Source organism: Ambystoma mexicanum, chromosome 7q (assembly GCF_040938575.1).
Source record: "Ambystoma mexicanum isolate Mex_15411 chromosome 7q, UKY_AmexF1_1, whole genome shotgun sequence".
Taxonomy (NCBI): domain Eukaryota; kingdom Metazoa; phylum Chordata; class Amphibia; order Caudata; family Ambystomatidae; genus Ambystoma; species Ambystoma mexicanum.
The window spans coordinates 934,137,648-934,157,815 of NC_090941.1; positions in this window are offsets into that span (position 1 = coordinate 934,137,648).

The window sequence follows — 20,168 nt, forward strand, 5'->3', positions numbered from 1 at the left end:
GTGTACTCTACCCGCAAATAGATAGAAATTTAAAAATCTGTGAAATATGACTAGGATACTTGGCCTTACCTTGACCAACAAACAGTTGGATTCAGCAAGCAGAGCAGTATGTTGCAGGAGAATAGGTGGGTAGCCACAGGTAGCACACTGATGGGTTTGCTCTAAGCGGTCACAGAAGATCACGGATAGCTCGACGACGAGCAGATTAGCGTAAATCTCGGTGGTTGCCAGGTAGCACATTCAGGAGTTGACTTGCAAAGCACAAAGATGTTCTCATGAGACATATCAAGTGGTTTATAAAGTATTAGAAACAGGGGTGTGTTTGTGAATGAATGACGTATGTATGTCGTGGTATTAGGGGGGCGGCCTGCTTCAAGGGGAGGCCTGACTGGAGACACGGGGTCTGAGGAGGACATGTGATCGATGGCCCCTTGGCGTGGGATACCTTTTGAAGTGTACATGTAGTTTGGCACCTTGGCCTTTCTCGCCCCTGACAGCGCGCATCCCCGGGTGCAAACCGCCTTTGATAGAGGGGGTGGGATGGATGGGCCTGGGGCGTGCAGATAAGGCACAGGAAAACTGCTGAATGGAGACACACTTATGTGGATTGCAGGGGGGCGGCCGGCTTCAAGGGGAGGCCTGGCTGGAGACACGGAGTCTAAGGAGGCCATGTGAGCAATGGCCCCTTGGCGTGGGATACCTTCTGAAGTGTACATGCTGTTTGGCACCTTGGCCGTTCGCGCCCGTGACAGCCCCCCATGCCAGCGCTCATCCCTGGGTGCGAACCGCCTTTGATAGTATATCGTTGCTTATCAATAGCAAATGCCACATACCGGAGATTCTTGTGAGCACAGACCCACACTTCAACTGGTGTATTATAGTGGTCAAGACCCTAAGGCCTGTATAATCCAATGGTAATTGTTAGTATAGATATATTTGTGACTTTTATAGAGACATAACCTACTGAAAGACTTTGAACAAGTGTTATTTAGTGCATGCATTATCGAGAATATGTTATGTTAGCTTAGATAGATAGTGACCTCCCTGCTTCACAGCGACCAGACCTTCACCCATTCGTAGCACAAATGTCTGACGTCCATCCTTGAATGGAGACATGATTCATTTAAAAAATCGAATCAACCGTTGTTAAAATATATGTGGTGTTTTATTTTTTTGACATGACACAAAAATACAAGACTTTAAAGATTATACAGGTGAGGTTGCAGCACAGCGAGAGAAAATCCCCTGTACTGACCGCTGTCACTCGGAAACGTTTCTCTTACGGCACGAACGGCACATACGGGTATCATTCTTTGAACGCGGTGTCCAAGCCTCCCGTGAAGCCACCATGTAAAGGAACGATAGGCCACCAGCCTGTACCACCTGTGAAAAGGAATGAAAAAAACTGTTTTTAAATGACCAAGATAAGTTTAATAAACATTTGTTGTCAATGACAATTCTTGTAACTAACGGCATTCTGCACGGACAAATGCTATCTAGACAATGCACACTATTGAACGACTTTCATGGGTTACTATGATATGAATATATCATTTTGGATATAGTAGAAGACCATGAAATAGGAGTGGCATGACAAGCAGAGTATACATACTTGTTACTCGGATTACGAGGACGAACAGTTGCGCGAAGTTCGTGCATAAGCACCATCATTATTCTCAACACGGCCCGTGTGAGGCAGGCTGCCCTGAAGTCTGGCAGCTCAGTGATGCATTGCGGTCATGGCTCGTCTTCCGAAATGTAGGCCAGGCATCCCGAGTTTTCTCGGCAGCAGCAGTTCTCCTCCTCGATTGGCATTAGCTTGCACCAATTGCATGTGCACCAGGTGGAGACGCCGTCCATGCGACTAGGCCCAGGCTCTTCATCTGTTGATTCGTCCTGCCAACTGCCGTCCGAATCCCCATCGTTTTCGCGTGCTTCCCTTTCCAGTAGTTCCTCCTCGGTATACTCGGGCTCGTACATGTAGGGCATTATTGTAGCCATTGTGTGGTAAACAAAGTAAAATAATTTACCGAGATGGTACAGGTGTTCACACGGGCTACAAGCGGCGAAGGTAGCTGACCAGAGCACAGAAACAAGTCACAGAATACTCAAAGTAACACAGAGAGAGGAATGGAATCGAAAATCTGCTGCTGTGTGTTGTGAAACGGTCTGCTTATACTTATTGAGGAAAGAGGCGTCCTGCCATTTCCATGGCGGCACGTCATTAGCTGAAGCGCAGCGAATGTTGACACAAGATGTGCTTTGGCGTTGGGAAATGGGCGGTACGAGTCTGCTGATGACAGGCTCAGGGGCGGGGGAATTGATTTAGTGCCGCAGAAGCAGGTCAGCCAGGGGGATGCGGCAAGTGATAGGATTATCACAAAATGGTGGCTCCCTGGTGCCTGTTTTCGCATGCGTTTAATGGACGAAAACTCCGGTAAGGTCCATTGGAAAGTTTTCTAAAATCGAGCCACTTAGGCTTAAAAAAACATGGCCGACCCGTAGGGACAATAAACATTTTTACTAGACCATGCCTTTAACACATCCACATAAGTGATCATGCACTCATATCAGGCAAAGCCTTGTGCATGGGCTGCATGGTTGCTGTATAGCACCATACCATGGAAAGTTGCAGTTACTTTCGTTTTAGACATACCATAATGGCAATAAAGAATTCACTCAAGCAGAGGTCTCTCAACGAGACCACATAAATCTCATTAGCAAAGAATATCTTGAGTTGTTTTTTACTGCTGAGACCATTTGCAATATTACAAAGGCTTGTGCATTTTGATACCATTGTGGACATTATAAAGTTCCTTTTTGCTTAATGTAACATTTGTTTGGTTTTTAAGATGGATTGCTAATAATCTGACTGACACTTTCAGGGCTAAACAACCTGCAGATATAAGCCAAGATCAAATATTTAGAATTCGTCTTCTTCAAGAACCTTACTCTACCTGAGGTGAACAGTATTTATGATGTTGTTAAGACGGATCTCTAGTATATAGGTTGGTCGACTGATTTTAGGATATAGTTATGCTGAACAGGGATCTCTGGGAGGTTTTCCAAAACCCTATCAAGTGAGTGGATGAGCAGTCAAGGCTTATGCTCAGGAAAGTGTGAGTAGGGTCATGGGCCCTCAATGAGCCCACACTTTGTGGCACACAACAATTCAATGTATACAGTTACATATCAAAATACAGTTATTTATTAGAGGCCTTATGAACACAATGCAATATGAATATAATGTGTAGTATTATCACACAACACTATACGATGCAATTATACGCAGTCACCATAGGTTTGAATATACATCAAACAGCTTAGTAAGCAAAGAAGGTAAACATTTTAGAAACAGTAAAAGATGGAACCATATCACTTAGTAAGCAAAGAATGTAAGTATGCTAAATGCAGTAAATGATGGAACCAGATCACAAGACAATAACCTATGTTAAGATGTCCAAATCCTAAAATGAAAGGGGCCCTGTGCCCAAAGGTCACAAGAGACACACTGCTTCTCATCAGAATGAAGTCTCTGCAGTTAGGTTTCAATAGGTTTGTGATGGTGATAGTTTAAAAGTTCTACAACAACTGTATCAGAGGTAAGTATGTGTTTTCCTTCTTCCAAATCCAAGGCTAAACCCGGGACAGGATATTCAACCCAGCTTTGATGAACAAAAGGTCAGTGGAATGGAATAAGGAGACAAAGGGAATGGTGCCCAATGCTATCCTATAGTGGACAGGGGGGACAGACACACTGCATTTACTTACCCCCCTGGCTCTGAATTTCCCAGATGACTTTGTGGATCATTTGAGTGTCACTGGGGGCTTGATTGCCCACTGTTTGTTCCAATAGGAGGTGTCCAGGATTTGCAGATTCAAGGATTTTTCTGATTGAATGGAAAAGAAAGATGCAGCAATTCTCAGAGAAGAAATACAGAATGCATGGATTTTGTCTTTTTCAGGACCCTTCACAAGTTGGAGGAAGGTGAGTTCCATCTATGGTCTCCGAGCACAGGCGTCGACAGGCATCCATCCAGAGTCAGTTGCAGAAGCTGCTTTAGGACAGGTCCCCATGAAGATGGAAAGCTGAAGTTAGAGCACAAGCTGTCAACCACCAAAGCTACAGACTTGAACGTGAAATGGCAATGCTTCTGGTGAGGTAGTCCACGAGAGAGCTGATCAGTTCACCAGGCAGTGCAGGGACAGTTTTGAAGATTCTGAAGTGCTGGATACTCAAGAAGGCATTAAGAATAGTTGGTCCGTCTAGTTCAAGGGCTGAAGCACTACTCAGGGTCTTCAGGGATCAGCCAGGGGAACAGAGCTTCATCAGGCTGATTACTGAAATGGATGCTGGGCGACTTCAAGATTTGTCTTTGGATCTTCAGCGGGCTGCTCTTGTTCAAGGGATTCTTAGCTCCAACGATGATCTGAAGAAATGGCTACACACACCTTGGATGCACCGTAGACTCAGACCTAACCCTCTCATTCCAAGTCAACAACATCTCTAAGTCCTGCCACTACCACCTTAAAACTTTAAGGCACATTTTTCCATACCTCTCCTTTCCCAATAGACTCTCCGCGGTCCAATCAATTGTTATGTCAAGACTGGACAATGCTAACCCTCTCTAACTCGGAATCCACGCGTACCAACTGACTAAACTACAAAGAGCACAAAACGCTGCAGCCAAACTGCTACTATCACTTGGCCCAACAGATCACATCTCTCTAGCCCTCAAAACACTGCACTGGCTTCCGGTTGCCCGAAGGGTGACCTTCAAGACCTTATGCATCTCTCACCGAGCAATTCACAAAACCGGACCTCAATATCTTCAAGAAAAACTAAAACCCTATCATCCTCCACGTACTTTAAGATCAAGCTCTGCCAGCCTCCTAGTGATACCAAAAACCAACTCAGTCAGGTTAGGTGGATCATCATTCTCAGCCCTGGCCCCCGCTTCCACCCCACATACGACTCACGAGGGCCTCATGTTGTTCTGCAAACTACTGAAAACATGGCTCTTCCCCTAAAATCGACTCTTAACTCAAACTAGATAACAGCAACTCAATTACCTTAGCCGAAAGCTGCTATATCATAAATAACAATCCAGCATCATGATCCGAGTGAGAAATCGAAAACTAATAAGCGCTAATGTAAATTTAAACAGATAAACTGAATAGAACGAATGAAGTGGATGAAAGTAGTGAAGTGGATGATAGGAATAATTTGGATGAAAGCAGTGAAGTGGTTGCAATTAAGGAAATGGATGAAATGGATGAGAGGAACGACATGGACGAGAGGAATAAAAAGCGGACGAGAGGATGGAAAGGATGAGTACATGATACGGACGGAGTACACGGAATAGATAGAGTGCATGGAACGGATTGATGGCATGGAAAGACAGAATGAATGGAATGAACGGAATGTATGGAATAGATGAATCAAGTGCATGAGATGGATGTAGTGCATGGGACGTAGGTAGAACGGATAAAGTGGGTTGAACGGATGAAGAGTGTAGAATGGAGGATAAGTATAGAGCGGATGAAGATTGTGGAGCCGATGAAGATTGTGGAGCGGATGAAGAGTGTGGAGCGGATGAAGAGTGTGGAGCGGATGAAGAGTGTGGAGCAGATGATGAGTGTGCAGCGGATGAAGAGTGTGCGGAGCAGATGAAGTGTGTGGAGCGGATGAAGTGCGTGGAAAGGATGACGTGCGTGGAAAGGATGACATGTGCGAAAAGGATGAAGTGTATGGAAAAGACGAAGAGTGTGCGGAGTGGGTGGAGCGTGTGGAACGGATGGAGCATGTGGAGTGGATGAAGCGCGTGGAGCAGATAACTTGTGAGGAAAGGACGAAGCGTGTGGAAGGGATGAAGTGTGTGAATGGATGACACCAATAGAACAGTTGAAATGGGCGGAATGGATGAAGTGGGTGGAACGGATGTAGTGGGTGGAACAGATGTAGTGGGTGGAATGGATGAGGTGGATGGAACAGATGAAGCTGATGGAACGGATGAAGCAGGTGGAACGGATGATGTGGGTGGAACGGATGATGTTGATAGAACGGATGAAGTGGGTGGAATGGCAAAGCGGGTGGAACGGATGAAGCGGGTGGAATGGATGAGGTGGTTGGAACTGATGAAGTGGATGGAACGAATGAAGCAGGTGGAACAGATGATGTTGATAGAATGGATGAAGCGGGTGGAACGGATGAAGTGGGTGAACGGATGAAGTGGGTGGAACAGAAGAAATGGGTGAAACAGATGAAGTGGATGGAATGGGTGAAGCAGGTGGAACGGATGATGTGGGTGGAACGGATGATGTTGATAGAACGAATGATGTTGATAGAATGGATGATGTGGGTGGAACGGATGAAGCGGGTGAACGGATAAAGCGGGTGGAACGGACGAAGCGGGTGGAACAGATGAAGTGGGTGGAACAGATGAAATGGGTGAAACAGATGAAGTGGATGGAACGGGTGGACGAATCATATGGAGTATATGGATCAGATGGAGTATATGGAACAGATGGAGTGCATGAATCAGACCATGCATGAATCAGACCGAGTACATGAAACAGACTGAGTGCATGGAACAGATGGAGTATATGGAACAGACGGAGTACAAGAATCAGACCGAGTATATGAAACAGATGGAGTACATGGAAGCGATGATTGCATTCGATAAAGTACATGGAAGAAATGAGTCCATGGAACGGATGGAGTCCATGGAACGGATGGAGTCCATGAAACTGATCGAATGCATGGAGCAGATGGATCGCATGGAACAAATGGAGTGGATAGAACGGATGGAGCGGATAGAACAGATGGAGTAGATGTTACAGATAGAACTGCTGGAGTGCATACAACGGAGGGAGATCATGGAACAGATGGAATGCATGAAGTGCGTCGAGCGGATGAAGTGTGCCCAATAGCGTCACTGTCTTAAAGTTGAATTCCGAAGTATGCGCTAATAGTGTCACTGTAGTAGAAATGAATTTATTAGGTATTCCCAACTTTTACTGAGTGTACCTGGTCGCATACACTTTACTGATTACCACAATATCCCACTACTATGCTTACTCTCTCCTATACACCAGCATTCAATTAGAACACAGCAGTACCATAACACATTCGGTAAAGCTGTTCTCATACTAACATTACCCATCAAACTACCCATCATCCTTATAAAACAGATAGCTACCACCCACCGGCTAGCTTAGGTGTCTCCTTAGGCCTAACACAGCCAGAACTCAGTCTGAATGTCCACCCTCCAGACTGAACACATTCAATTGATCTCCTCTGCTCCACACCTACTGTTAAGAAGCAGCTATCATGCAACAACCACACCAGCTGCACACATACCTGGTGCGCCCATGCACTTTACGATTCTATCTCTCTCAACTGACTCGAACTGCAGTTCCCGAGGGCGTTTAACCTACCAGCGCCTTGAGATCATACCAATGGTACATAAGGCACTATACAAATGCAAAATAACATAACATAACATAACCATGTAGTCCAATGCACTCTATGATTGGGTCTAAATCTGCCAAACCACCACTCATACTTCACAAATGTACCTCCATGCTAACAATATCTGAGTAATAGGCATATAATCCACATTTAGTTTCCGCCCCTCTATTTTTGCGCAAATGAATAAGTAAGGCCAGATAAACAAATGACCACAAGATCTTAGTCACTCTTCAAACTATTTGACTTTACGGTAACCATGTGAAGGTAAGTCCTTGACCATTAACACCAGAGAGAATACTAGGGAAGGAAGGCCCAAATAGATTTTGTAAGGATAACAAGTTTTAATCTCACACCCAGATCCGAGCAACACAAAGAACTCTGCTGCTAAGAACGTTCTGCCAAGAGAGGGTAAAAGCAGAGTCTTAAGAAGAGACACATTGTCATAGTGATGAAATACATACAGTAAAGACCTGTGTGGCTGGTTGGTGTGCATCTATACACGATCCGCCTGCCCTATAGGGGATGCCAGGTCATTGGTTTCAGCCCAGTCCGTCCGTCTCCCATCACGTGGCTGCCGTGGAGATCATGTTCTTCTCACTGATGAAGGTCAAAGAATGAATTAACTATGCTCCTAACATAATGCTACTTTATCATTGTACTGTGTACCTGGCAGGCCTAAAGACTGGCACACAGGAGGTTCTGGGGCACTCTAACCTTCACACACACATTTCCCTCACTCCCTTCTGCGCCATCCTGCTCCAAGGTCTCCACCCTCGTTTTGAACTATAAAGTATCCCTCCCAGCACCTCGCAATACAAATCATATGATTATAGCTTAAAGACATGCAATGTCTGTCCTCTTTGAACATTTCAGGACCTGTTACTTTGGGGTTGGTGGTGAAAGGGCTCCTGGTGCTGTGGAATGGAATCTTGGGGGTTAGTTAGTTATATGGGCTATAACTTCAGTTGTAGGGCTTTGGTTTCTTTTAGGGGTGCAAAATTTTCAATCACTTTAAGGCAGATCTGATTCGAGCTGGGCAATGCTTATCTCATTCTGGTCCACCCGCTCTACTAGACTATCTAGGTCTCTCTTATGCTCTCCGATGGATTCCAGCATGCCTTTCCGTAGAATCACCATTTCGTGTTGAAATGTCTCTCTAATGTGCTGATGAAGTGGATGGAATGGGTGAAGCAGGTGGAACGGATGATGTGGGTGGAACGGATGATGTTGATAGAACGAATGATGTTGATAGAATGGATGATGTGGGTGGAATGGATGAAGCGGGTGAACGGATAAAGCGGGTGGAACGGACGAAGCGGGTGGAACAGATGAAGTGGGTGGAACAGATGAAATGGGTGAAACAGGTGAAGTGGATGGAACGGGTGGACGAATCATATGGAGTATATGGATCAGATGGAGTATATGGAACAGATGGAGTGCATGAATCAGACCATGCATGAATCAGACCGAGTACATGAAACAGACTGAGTGCATGGAACAGATGGAGTATATGGAACAGACGGAATACATGAATCAGACCGAGTATATGAAACAGATGGAGTACATGGAAGAGATGATTGCATTCGATAAAGTACATGGAAGAAATGAGTCCATGGAACGGATGGAGTCCATGGAACGGATGGAGTCCATGAAACTGATCGAATGCATGGAGCAGATGGAGCGCATGGAACAAATGGAGTGGATAGAACGGATGGAGCGGATAGAACAGATGGAGTAGATGTTACGGATAGAACTGCTGGAGTGCATACAACGGAGGGAGATCATGGAACAGATGGAATGCATGAAGTGCGTCGAGCGGATGAAGTGTGCCCAATAGCGTCACTGTCTTAAAGTTGAATTCCGAAGTATGCGCTAATAGTGTCACTGTAGTAGAAATGAATTTATTAGGTATTCCCAACTTTTACTGAGTGTACCTGGTCGCATACACTTTACTGATTACCACAATATCCCACTACTATGCTTACTCTCTCCTATACACCAGCATTCAATTAGAACACAGCAGTACTATAACACATTCGGTAAAGCTGTTCTCATACTAACATTACCCATCAAACTACCCATCATCCTTATAAAACAGATAGCTACCACCCACCGGCTAGCTTAAGTGTCTCCTTAGGCCTAACACAGCCAGAACTCAGTCTGAATGTCCACCCTCCAGACTGAACACATTCAATTGATCTCCTCTGCTCCACACCTACTGTTAAGAAGCAGCTATCATGCAACAACCACACCAGCTGCACACATACATGGTGCGCCCATGCACTTTACGACTCTATCTCTCTCAACTGACTCGAACTGCAGTTCCCGAGGGTGTTTAACCTACCAGCGCCTTGAGATCATACCAATGGTACATAAGGCACTATACAAATGCAAAATAACATAACATAACATAACCATGTAGTCCAATGCACTTTATGATTGGGTCTAAATCTGCCAAACCACCACTCATACTTCACAAATGTACCTCCATGCTAACAATATCTGAGTAATAGGCATATAATCCACATTTAGTTTCCGCCCCTCTATTTTTGCGCAAATGAATAAGTAAGGCCAGATAAACAAATGACCACAAGATCTTAGTCACTCTTCAAACTATTTGACTTTACGGTAACCATGTGAAGGTAAGTCCTTGACCATTAACACCAGAGAGAATACTAGGGAAGGAAGGCCCAAATAGATTTTGTAAGGATAACAAGTTTTAATCTCACACCCAGATCCGAGCAACACAAAGAACTCTGCTGCTAAGAACGTTCTGCCAAGAGAGGGTAAAAGCAGAGTCTTAAGAAGAGACACATTGTCATAGTGATGAAATACATACAGTAAAGACCTGCGTGGCTGGTTGGTGTGCATCTATACACGATCCGCCTGCCCTATAGGGGATGCCAGGTCATTGGTTTCAGCCCAGTCCGTCCGTCTCCCATCACGTGGCTGCCGTGGAGATCATGTTCTTCTCACTGATGAAGGTCAAAGAATGAATTAACTATGCTCCTAACATAATGCTACTTTATCATTGTACTGTGCACCTGGCAGGCCTAAAGACTGGCACACAGGAGGTTCTGGGGCACTCTAACCTTCACACACACACATTTCCCTCACTCCCTTCTGCGCCATCCTGCTCCAAGGTCTCCACCCTCGTTTTGAACTATAAAGTATCCCTCCCAGCACCTTGCAATACAAATCATATGATTATAGCTTAAAGACATGCAATGTCTGTCCTCTTTGAACATTTCAGGACCTGTTACTTTGGGGTTGGTGGTGAAAGGGCACCTGGTGCTGTGGAATGGAATCTTGGGGGTTAGTTAGTTATATGGGCTATAACTTCAGTTGTAGGGCTTTGGTTTCTTTTAGGGGTGCAAAGTTTTCCATCACTTTAAGGCAGATCTGATTCGAGCTGGGCAATGCTTATCTCATTCTGGTCCACCCGCTCTACTAGACTATCTAGGTCTCTCTTATGCTCTCCGATGGATTCCAGCATGCCTTTCCGTAGAATCACCATTTCGTGTTGAAATGTCTCTCTAATGTGCTGTTTCAAGGATTCTAAGGACAGCAGCACAAAGTCAGAGGTAAGTGGGGTTCCAGCGGATGAGGTTTCCTCTATAGCGTCTTCATCCCCAGTGTGTCTGTCTTGGATTTGGATTTGTTTTGAGGCAATCATAAAGGCATGTATATAAAGGCATGTATCTTTGGTGTCTTTTGTTTTGCAAGCTGGCTTGGACATTGTTGTAGCTTCTTTGTTTTCCAGTCTCCAATGGTGATGCAGCAACTCTGGGTGCAGCAAGTTAGAGTCATAAGTCAGTGCAGAGTTGTTAAGCCCAGGTTCATGGGCAGTTGGGTAGAACACTGTTCGGATTTAGGCACTCATTATCCTCAGGCGTTCCTCAAACCCTGCGGGGCATTGCATACTTGCCGTGAATGTAGGCCTGCTGTACCATGCATGCTATGTGTGCCACCTCAATCAGTGGAGTAACACAAAATGTGGGGGCCCCCCTGCGAGCCATGCTGAGGGCCCACTCCCCCAACTCAGCAACAAATCACGGGTCACGTCACACTCTGGGTTGCCTAGATTATCACGCTTGCGCAATACGCACAAATCAGCTGTTGAAGGGGTATGCCACATACTACACAAGGAGAAAGATAAAAATATGTGTTTTAATGCAATATACAGCACACTTTCTGAGAATAACTGTCTAAAAAGCCAGAGTGTTTGCAATGGTTTTGTAGGGTAACATCAATCCAATACATGCAACTCACGAACAGTGCACAGGAACATTAATGCTTTGCTATTAAAAATGCCAAACCACAATGAAAACATGTCCAACTGGCTGCACAATATAGACTAGTGTAATAACATTATAGTAAAGCGTGCCAGGCCACATTTAGACATGCCTAGACTGGTTGCACCAAAATGCCAGTTGAAGCAATCACACTCATCAAGAAGAGAAAACACATTCAAGCCTGCGTCTCTGTGGCCTCTAACAACACGGCCAAACTCTTTAACATCTGTAAGTAACTGGTCAATCCTGTTGCAGTCTTTACCGCTCCTGTTCCCTCCCAGGCCCTCTGTATGGCTCTGTTCTCTCGCCGCTCTGCTAAAGCTCAGAACATCCAGGGTTACACACTTCCTGAGGCAGAGAGTGGGTGGGGCTAGATCTCTCTCCAATGCAGGTGCTTCCCTCTGGAAAAGCCTCCCTGCCCCAATCAAACTTGAGCCGAACCACGTGAAGATCCGGAAGCAGCTCAAAACGTTCATCTTCTCCTCTGCTTTCTCTCTCTCCCTCCCCTCCTGGCCTACCTGACCCACCTGTCTGCTGTACCGATTTGTTGCTGGGCTACCGTCAGAGTCTCACTATGTCCAGACTCTTTCTTGATCAGTCACCCCTGCACTGCCTCTGGGCCTAACACGCACTCAGGAGCTGTAACTGTAACCCTACAGTCCCTTGTTCTCCTTGCACTACCCAGAGCTGCACTGCCCTGTTTTTCCCTCCACTCTCCCTTGCACTTCCCCCCTCCCTTTCCCCTTTCACTTCTCGTTCTCACACCTGCTCGATTTGAATGACACAAGGCCGAGTAAGATAGTTTGTCTTATCCCCCCTCTATCTTCCCTCCCGTTTCTTGTCGCGCCTAGAAACACTTGTGTACAGGTGCATTATAAATGACTTGTATCTTATCATTTTATCACAGATGCCCAGAGAAATATACAATGCCCGAGTAAGAAACGACTTATCTGGCAGCACCTAAATGCCAGTCTAGCCAGGTAATTACACCTAGCAGGACTGCTTGATCAGAAATGCCCTTTTACAAAAAAAAGTCATGCCAAACTGAGGAATTACGACACTGGCAGAACCAAAATGCCTCTCTAGTCACTAATACCACATATCATGCCTGCTTAGACTGGACATGGACAACCATTATGATTTGTCACACTATCCGACCCCGCACACAAACATTCCCTCTCTCTCCCAGCCCTTACCCAACCTCCAAAATCAGATCCTTGGCCCAGAATTACCTCCACGTCCCTCTTCCCTTTCCCAGGGTATACATATGAGGCTCCTTCACTAATAGGTAAGTACTGGGATGAGGAAGAGTCGGACTAGGAGTAATGAAGATTACAGGTAGCTAAGTGAGGCATTACCTCCATGTACCTCTACCTCATCCCAGCACTTGTGTATGAGGCACACTGCCTCATACACAAATAGTGGGACGAGGAAGAATAGGGCTAGGAGTAATGAATATTACTAATACATAATCAAGACATTAAACACAAGTAGTGGTGCAACACCATTGAGTTGACTGGGATTCAGCACTCCCCCCCCCGAAATGTTGGGCTATGTTGACTCGACCTGGCTGACCTTCAGAGCAGTTGCTGGACAGAACAGGACAAAGATGTTAAACAGCACCTGGGTTTTGCTGTCAACATGAGCCTAGGAATTACTAACATAAATCATTTCGCTGTTAGTACCTGCATTCAAATGCCAAATTATTTAGCCAATTGAAATCGTGATGTGGGTTTAGTACTTTTATGCCAGGGGAGTGATTGGAAGGTTAGAGAGGGAACATTTGAGCACTCAATTCTCGCAGCAGTCCATAAGTGGGAACTTTAAACCTTAAAGGAGAGAGTTAACTGCTTATAACATTGAATCTGCACTAGAATAGTCCCATTAAAATGCGTAAAGAAATTGGATTCCCCCACACAAATAAATACGGCCCTCCCCCACCGCCCATGAAGTTAGCGCCTCTCCCAACATTTGAAGGGTTAGCCCTGCCGAAATGTAGGTTTTATTGCACCCCAGAGCACAAGCACACACACCATTCACCATATACACACATGCACAACCAGCCATCTATACATTTAAGTGTGCACCCTTTCACCATCCACTCACACAGGCAGCCACCTAAACATTTAAGTGTGCAAACTTTCACCATACACTCACACACGCACCCATCGTGGGGTTAAGGGGAGCCCTATTACTTCAAATAGAAATTGTTTCTTTTTGAAGTCACATTGACTTCATAAAGAAATGATTTCCTTTAAGGACTGAAACATAACGGAAATAACTTCTTTATGAATGCAGAGTGACTTCAAAAAGATACTGGGGGTCATTATGACCCTGGCGCTAGCCGTGCCGTTAAATACCGCCTCGGGAGTCATGAATTTTCCGGTGCTCGGGAATGGGCAATTACCACTGCATTACAGCCCCGGCGAACCCGGTAATTGCCCATTCCTAGGTGCAGGAAAATATTACTCCCCATTCCCATTTGAGTCTCATTGGACTCAATTGAATGGGGAGGCTGGATGCACCGGCACAATTCATGAATGCTGCCAGTGCATCCGTCGAGTTGTGCGCGCCGGTGCGTTCTGACCTCCAGGTCAGACCTGGTGGGCTGAAAGGCACCCGCTTGCAGAACTCGTAGTTTGCCGGTCCATAAACAACGGAACCAGCAAGCTTACCGGTTCCATTGTTTACAAACCGGCAAACTCATAATGAGGCTCACTGTTTCTTTTTGAAGTCATAGGGCTTCCCCAACCCATGACATGGAGGCCTCCAGCCTAGGGTCTTCCGTTGCATGGGGTGGAGGGATCCCTCGGACTTCAAAAAGAAAGTTTCTTTTTGTAGTCACTCTGCCTTCATAAAGAAATTATTTCTGTTGCAGAAATAATTTTTTTATGAATGCAAAGTGAAATCAAAAAGAAAAATACATTTTTCTCTAAATGGGGCTACCTCACAGGTCAGTGACCTCAATGTCGTGTGTGCAACGGATCTGCTGACGGAGTGGGACATTCAGCACTCAGGAGTCTGCATGCATCTGTGCCACCACTGTCCCAGCTGTTCGCTCATGGGATGCCTATCCCTCAACTGGCACCCCCCAGCCTCAACCACAGCCATGGAGGAAGGGAGTTTCAATCTGCATTGTAGGAGTCCATAGGACTCCAAGGGTATTTATCAGATTTATCATGGGCCCGCTGCATATGTTTTGCTTTTTGGAGGTAAAGTTACAACGTCCCATAATATGCAGCTGAGCCCGACGATGAATTTGGTCCAACTGTACACATCGCGTAACCCTTAAATGTGGCAGTAACACTATTACAGTCATATTTGAGGGTCTGGCAAATCACGCGTTTGCCTGCACCTGGGGGTAAATGCGCCATAAATGTGCTTATTTTCAACGCAATTACAGCGTGGTAATACAGCCGACGGTAGTTGCACTGAAATTTACCGAATGGGGCCAATGGAGAATTACTGTTCTGCCAAACCTGTGATCCAGTGCCGCTGAGAACACTGGGGTGGGGGTTGCGATAACACTATTAGCCCCGACGGTATCCCGGCGGTAATACCGCCGGGATACCGCCCAACTTGCGACGAGGCCCAGTGTGTCCGACTTGATCAGTAGTGGTTTACCTCTGTGGCAAACACATAGTTGATAGTCCCGCTTTGTCTCTTAATTCCCTTCTATTATCTAGAGTTGCTTGAAATCAAGGGGCTTGCCATATTCAGCTGCAAGGACATTACCCCTTCATCCACATAATAGGCCTGCAAAACTGAAAATAAACAGCACTAACCCGTCTTAACAAATTAGATTTCCTTTTTTGTGAAGGTGCTAGCACTTTGTGAAATGTATATTTTAATTTGCCATGCCTGCACTTATGGGACGCAGTAGCATTTGTCAGGAAGCAAATACTCAAATAAGCATAAGAAACCTTTTTTTTTATTTACTTGTCATTATTTAAAGGTTTTACTTAAAATAATATTCCTGATCAGCACGCGCTGAGTGTAAGTTACACTGCCTGTGAAACAGAAAGCTAAAATGCTGGAGCAGTTACACTTGAAAACATGTCTTACAATTGTGTTCTGTGTGTACAGAACAGCAGTTTGTAAGTTGCTGCATTCTGGTCAGGTGGTGTTATTAACATTAGTGCATCTGTCAGACACAGAAGGTCTCAAGCAGGTTGTTTTCTTAACTTTATGTGGCAGGGGCAACAAGAGTAGAAAGAAGAGCAAAGCACGTCCAAATCAAACTAAAAACAAGCATTGGCAAAGCCAACTGCTTTGGCTTTACTATATGCTTTGAACATTGGATCTGCATGGAATGACTGAAAGAGGGGTGATGGGGGGCAAGGAAAGGAGATGTGGCAAGGGAGAAAGGGTAATGTGGAGTGACTAAAAGGGGTGGTGTGTAGCCAGGAAAAGAGGTTTGAGGATGGAAGGGAATCTGCGTAATTACCACCATGATCTTTTTACTGTTACTGTTACTGCCACTTGGTCCCCTGTGTTTCCCATGGGATTACAAGTGGTGGTATGGTAGTGTAATTCCCCATTTATGGAGCCCATAGTACCCCAGGGGTATTTTTTGCAGATTTAAAATGAATTTACCTTCTAAAATATCCTCCCGGTGACATTCATAGCAGCAATTTGAAAGCTGTAGAAACAACCATTCGTGAGTGACTGGAACCAGTTCAAAACATCTTCATTTAACTGGACTTTATATTAGTGCAAGGGGGCTAACTTGGGTGTCCCCATGTAAGGGTGTATTAAATACAGTTGTGCATTAGGCTTTTGAGACTATTGTATTGTATGTATGAAAATGCATTTCTGCGGAAACAACATTTCTTCTACCTGCTTTTTCTTCAACATATGCAACAAAACAAAGCTAAATGACTTTTATAAAACAAAACCTGTAATGAAACGTCATTCCACATATTCCAGGTAATGTTGCCTAATAAACCCAGAAGAACAGCTTACATTCTATCTCCATATGCATGCTTTGTTTTCAATGAAGACTCCTGTAGCCCACTGGTGGTAGACACAATCAGAAGTGGCAATACATTAAAGATCTATGCTGGTAGATTTCTCAAAGTTGTTATTGGCCGAGCAAAGTGAACTTGTACTATTTATGCATCTTATTAATTTGTCACAACACACTTTATTCTGCACTGAAATTCAGATAAGAAACCATAAGCCAATAAAATGCATTTGAATGACATCAAAGGTTAAATGTTGCATGCTGATCATGTCTTGTTGTGATGCGGGTCATGAACGTGTGAACAGCTTGTGTGTGGAGAGGGTGAGGGCAGGGTGAAACCAATGTCATTTATTTTGCCACCCGTGAACAGCATCCTCCACTATTCACACTCAAAGTATTTGTTGTTTGCTATAGTAGGTATGGTTGATGAGCCAACACCTAAAACATGAGAATTGGTTAAACATTCTGTAAAGTAGAGCAGAGAAAGGAACACATTCATATTGTTCCAATGGCACAGTCACCGGAATGCAGTGCAATTCTAATGGGTAATATATGTTTAATATAACCAGATCAGTTCTGTCTGATCCTTAAAGGTAATTTTTCACTGTTTAGTGCATGACTCTGTTCTCTTCCACCTTTAGCACGCTGCCTATTTTGTTTTCTGTAAAATAATTAGCTATGCACATGTTTCAATTTCAATGGGCCTGTTCCCTGACCTTGTGAAAAAGAGATATCGTTCAAATTGTGTTAGCAAATATAACAGAAGTATTCTTAAACGTGTCTCTGGTTATTCTTACAGATACTGTAGAACATAGCAGAACATCTGGCTTTCCCCCAGATATGTATTACATTGATTTATTTATATGGTTAAATCATTCATTACTTCATCCCTCTTGCCCCCTCCTTCTTTGCAAAGATCTCATTGCATATTCTGCCACGAAAGCAAACTGGAAATGCATGGAATGCTGCCATTCTTGCATTGATAAAAAAAATGTCTATTAACATTTTTACTTTTAATCCATAAACAAGAGTGGAGCCCTTAACATGCCAGGCCCCTTTTCAATGTGAATGCATAACAAAACAACAACACTGTGAAGATAAATGGAGGGGTCTCACTGGAAGTCCCCTTAAACCTGAAAGGGGTGAACACAACACTGTACACATGGAGTACAGACTGTATCAGAAGGTTGCAGCCCCTCAGTTCAAATAAAAGAAATATATTTGGTCTCATTTCCTGAGAAACATCTAGTACCATTTCCATAGCACAACTCACTAGCCAGACAAGAAGCAACCTAACCCACTCCTGAGTCGTCGGTCATCCTCAGTGGGAAATCCCTCATCTGCTCCCACACCAAAGGCCCTATAAATATCTTAAAACAGATGCACAAAATACTCTGTACCATGAATATATATTGATATCAGCAGCAGAACACCATTACAGTAGGCCGCCAACCTCTCCCATCTTGTTCTATCAAGTAAGATGGACAATAAGGAACCAAAATAAGTATCAGGCCTGATTACAACTCCCACATAGCTTAGCTTCATATCCTGTCAGTAGCATATATTCTAGATGTAGAATTTGACATAATCAGGAGATTACTACATGGCATGGGAGCCCAAATATCAGAGAGGGCATGAACTCTCTCAAGGTAGTCACAAGGTCAACCTTCACCCTCAGGTACTCCATGGACTATCAACCCTTTTTTGCCTGAGTAGCAGTCTTTACAGGGATAGACTTTAGTACATCCTCAGCCTTCTCGGCATTCCAGAAGATGTATTCCTTTTCCTTCCACTTAACTTGGAGTTTTGCCGGATTGAGCAATCCTGCCTTGATCCTTGTGCTAGGAAAGCTTTCCTTATAGAGTTCAGTATCCTTTTTTCTGTCATTGGTTCCAAGTCAGGGAAGAACAGGATTCTATGTTGATGGTATGCCAAGGTTCCCTTTTCCCTCACAGCCTTTAAACTTATCTCTGTCATTTGCATCCAAAACCATTATAGTACTGGGATGAGGAAGAGGGGACAAAGAGTAAACACTAACAGGTCATTCCACCACTCCGGTACTGAGACGAGGAGGAGGCCAGACGACTGCTGTGAGGGTCAGGCATGGCCCAATAACTATGGCCAGGCAAGTGATACTAAGTGTTCACACATGCAACATGTTAAATAGTTGCAGTTGTATAAGAACAGTGAGAACCAGCAGAGAAGAGAACCATTTGGGCAAGCGAGCACAGATATCCGAGGTTGAGCGGGCCGAATATGGGCCGGTGAAAAGGACGCAGACAACCATGAAGCCAGGAAGACGCTGAGGCCATTGCGGGCTGCAAGAGGGTCTGGAGCAGCACAAAGCCTGTTTCCTTGTGTTCCCTGTTGGGAGTGGGGAACATGAAGACACCGTCAACTGCTGCAGGAAGAGCTGGAGAGGGTGAGCACTGCTCGCCGGAGCTCCTGGGGAGCGAGAGAGGAGCGAGTAAGAACCCAAGAGCGAAACCAGTGCACACGGAGGAGCGGCCACACACCAGTGAGTGACTGGGAAGGTTCACTCAGGCTGGGGTGCTCCAGGGGCATGGTGTGGGTTGCATCGAATGCTGAACAAGCAAGAACATATGGAAAAGGGGTCTGGAGACCAAAAGTTGATTATTGAATACTTAGTGAATTGACAAACAAGTAATATGTTTTGAATACTGCTAAATGGGTTGAATGGCCAAATATGAACTATTGAATAACAAGCAAGTTGAAAAGCTCTGAATAAGTTTTGATTGCTGAACTAAGGAGAAGGATATGAGAATATTGAATGTATGAAACTGAAATTAAAGTACATTTGCAAACGAGCAAAATTGAAAGAAAAAGAAATTGCAAGCAAAGTGAAAAGAGTGAAAAGATAAAACTATTGGATGGTGTGAAAGCAAGGTGGCAACCAGAAGAGAAATCATGAAGGAAAGTGTATGATAGTCACATGTTGAGAGAGGTAAGAAGCCAGTAAAGTGAACCAGAAATATAAGTGGATTTATAGCACAGATGCAGAGAGGAAACCTGTGTTGTCAAGGGAGTCCTATCAGGAAGAATGAACTGTTCTAAAGTGCCAACGGTTATTAGTTGCATGACCTGTGATGGGTGGACCCACAACTGCGGTCCGACAACAGCGCCTAGACCAAGGAACCCTTCCTTGGAGTAAACCAATGTGGCAGTGCAGAGCGGGAGTAAATTATATATAATGATAGTGTTCAGACATTGGCAGATCATATTTAGTTTTTAACTCCAGAAAGATGAGAAGGCTCCCCCTTCCACAATATCCCCTAAAATGAGGATATGTTTATGAATAAACAATAAGAGGGTACTTATCTCTGAATTCTGCCATAATGGTTGAGAAAGAGTGATTTTTCTTGCCCAGCCCATACATCTCATGACCATTCTCCTAGTCTTAATGACCTCTTAC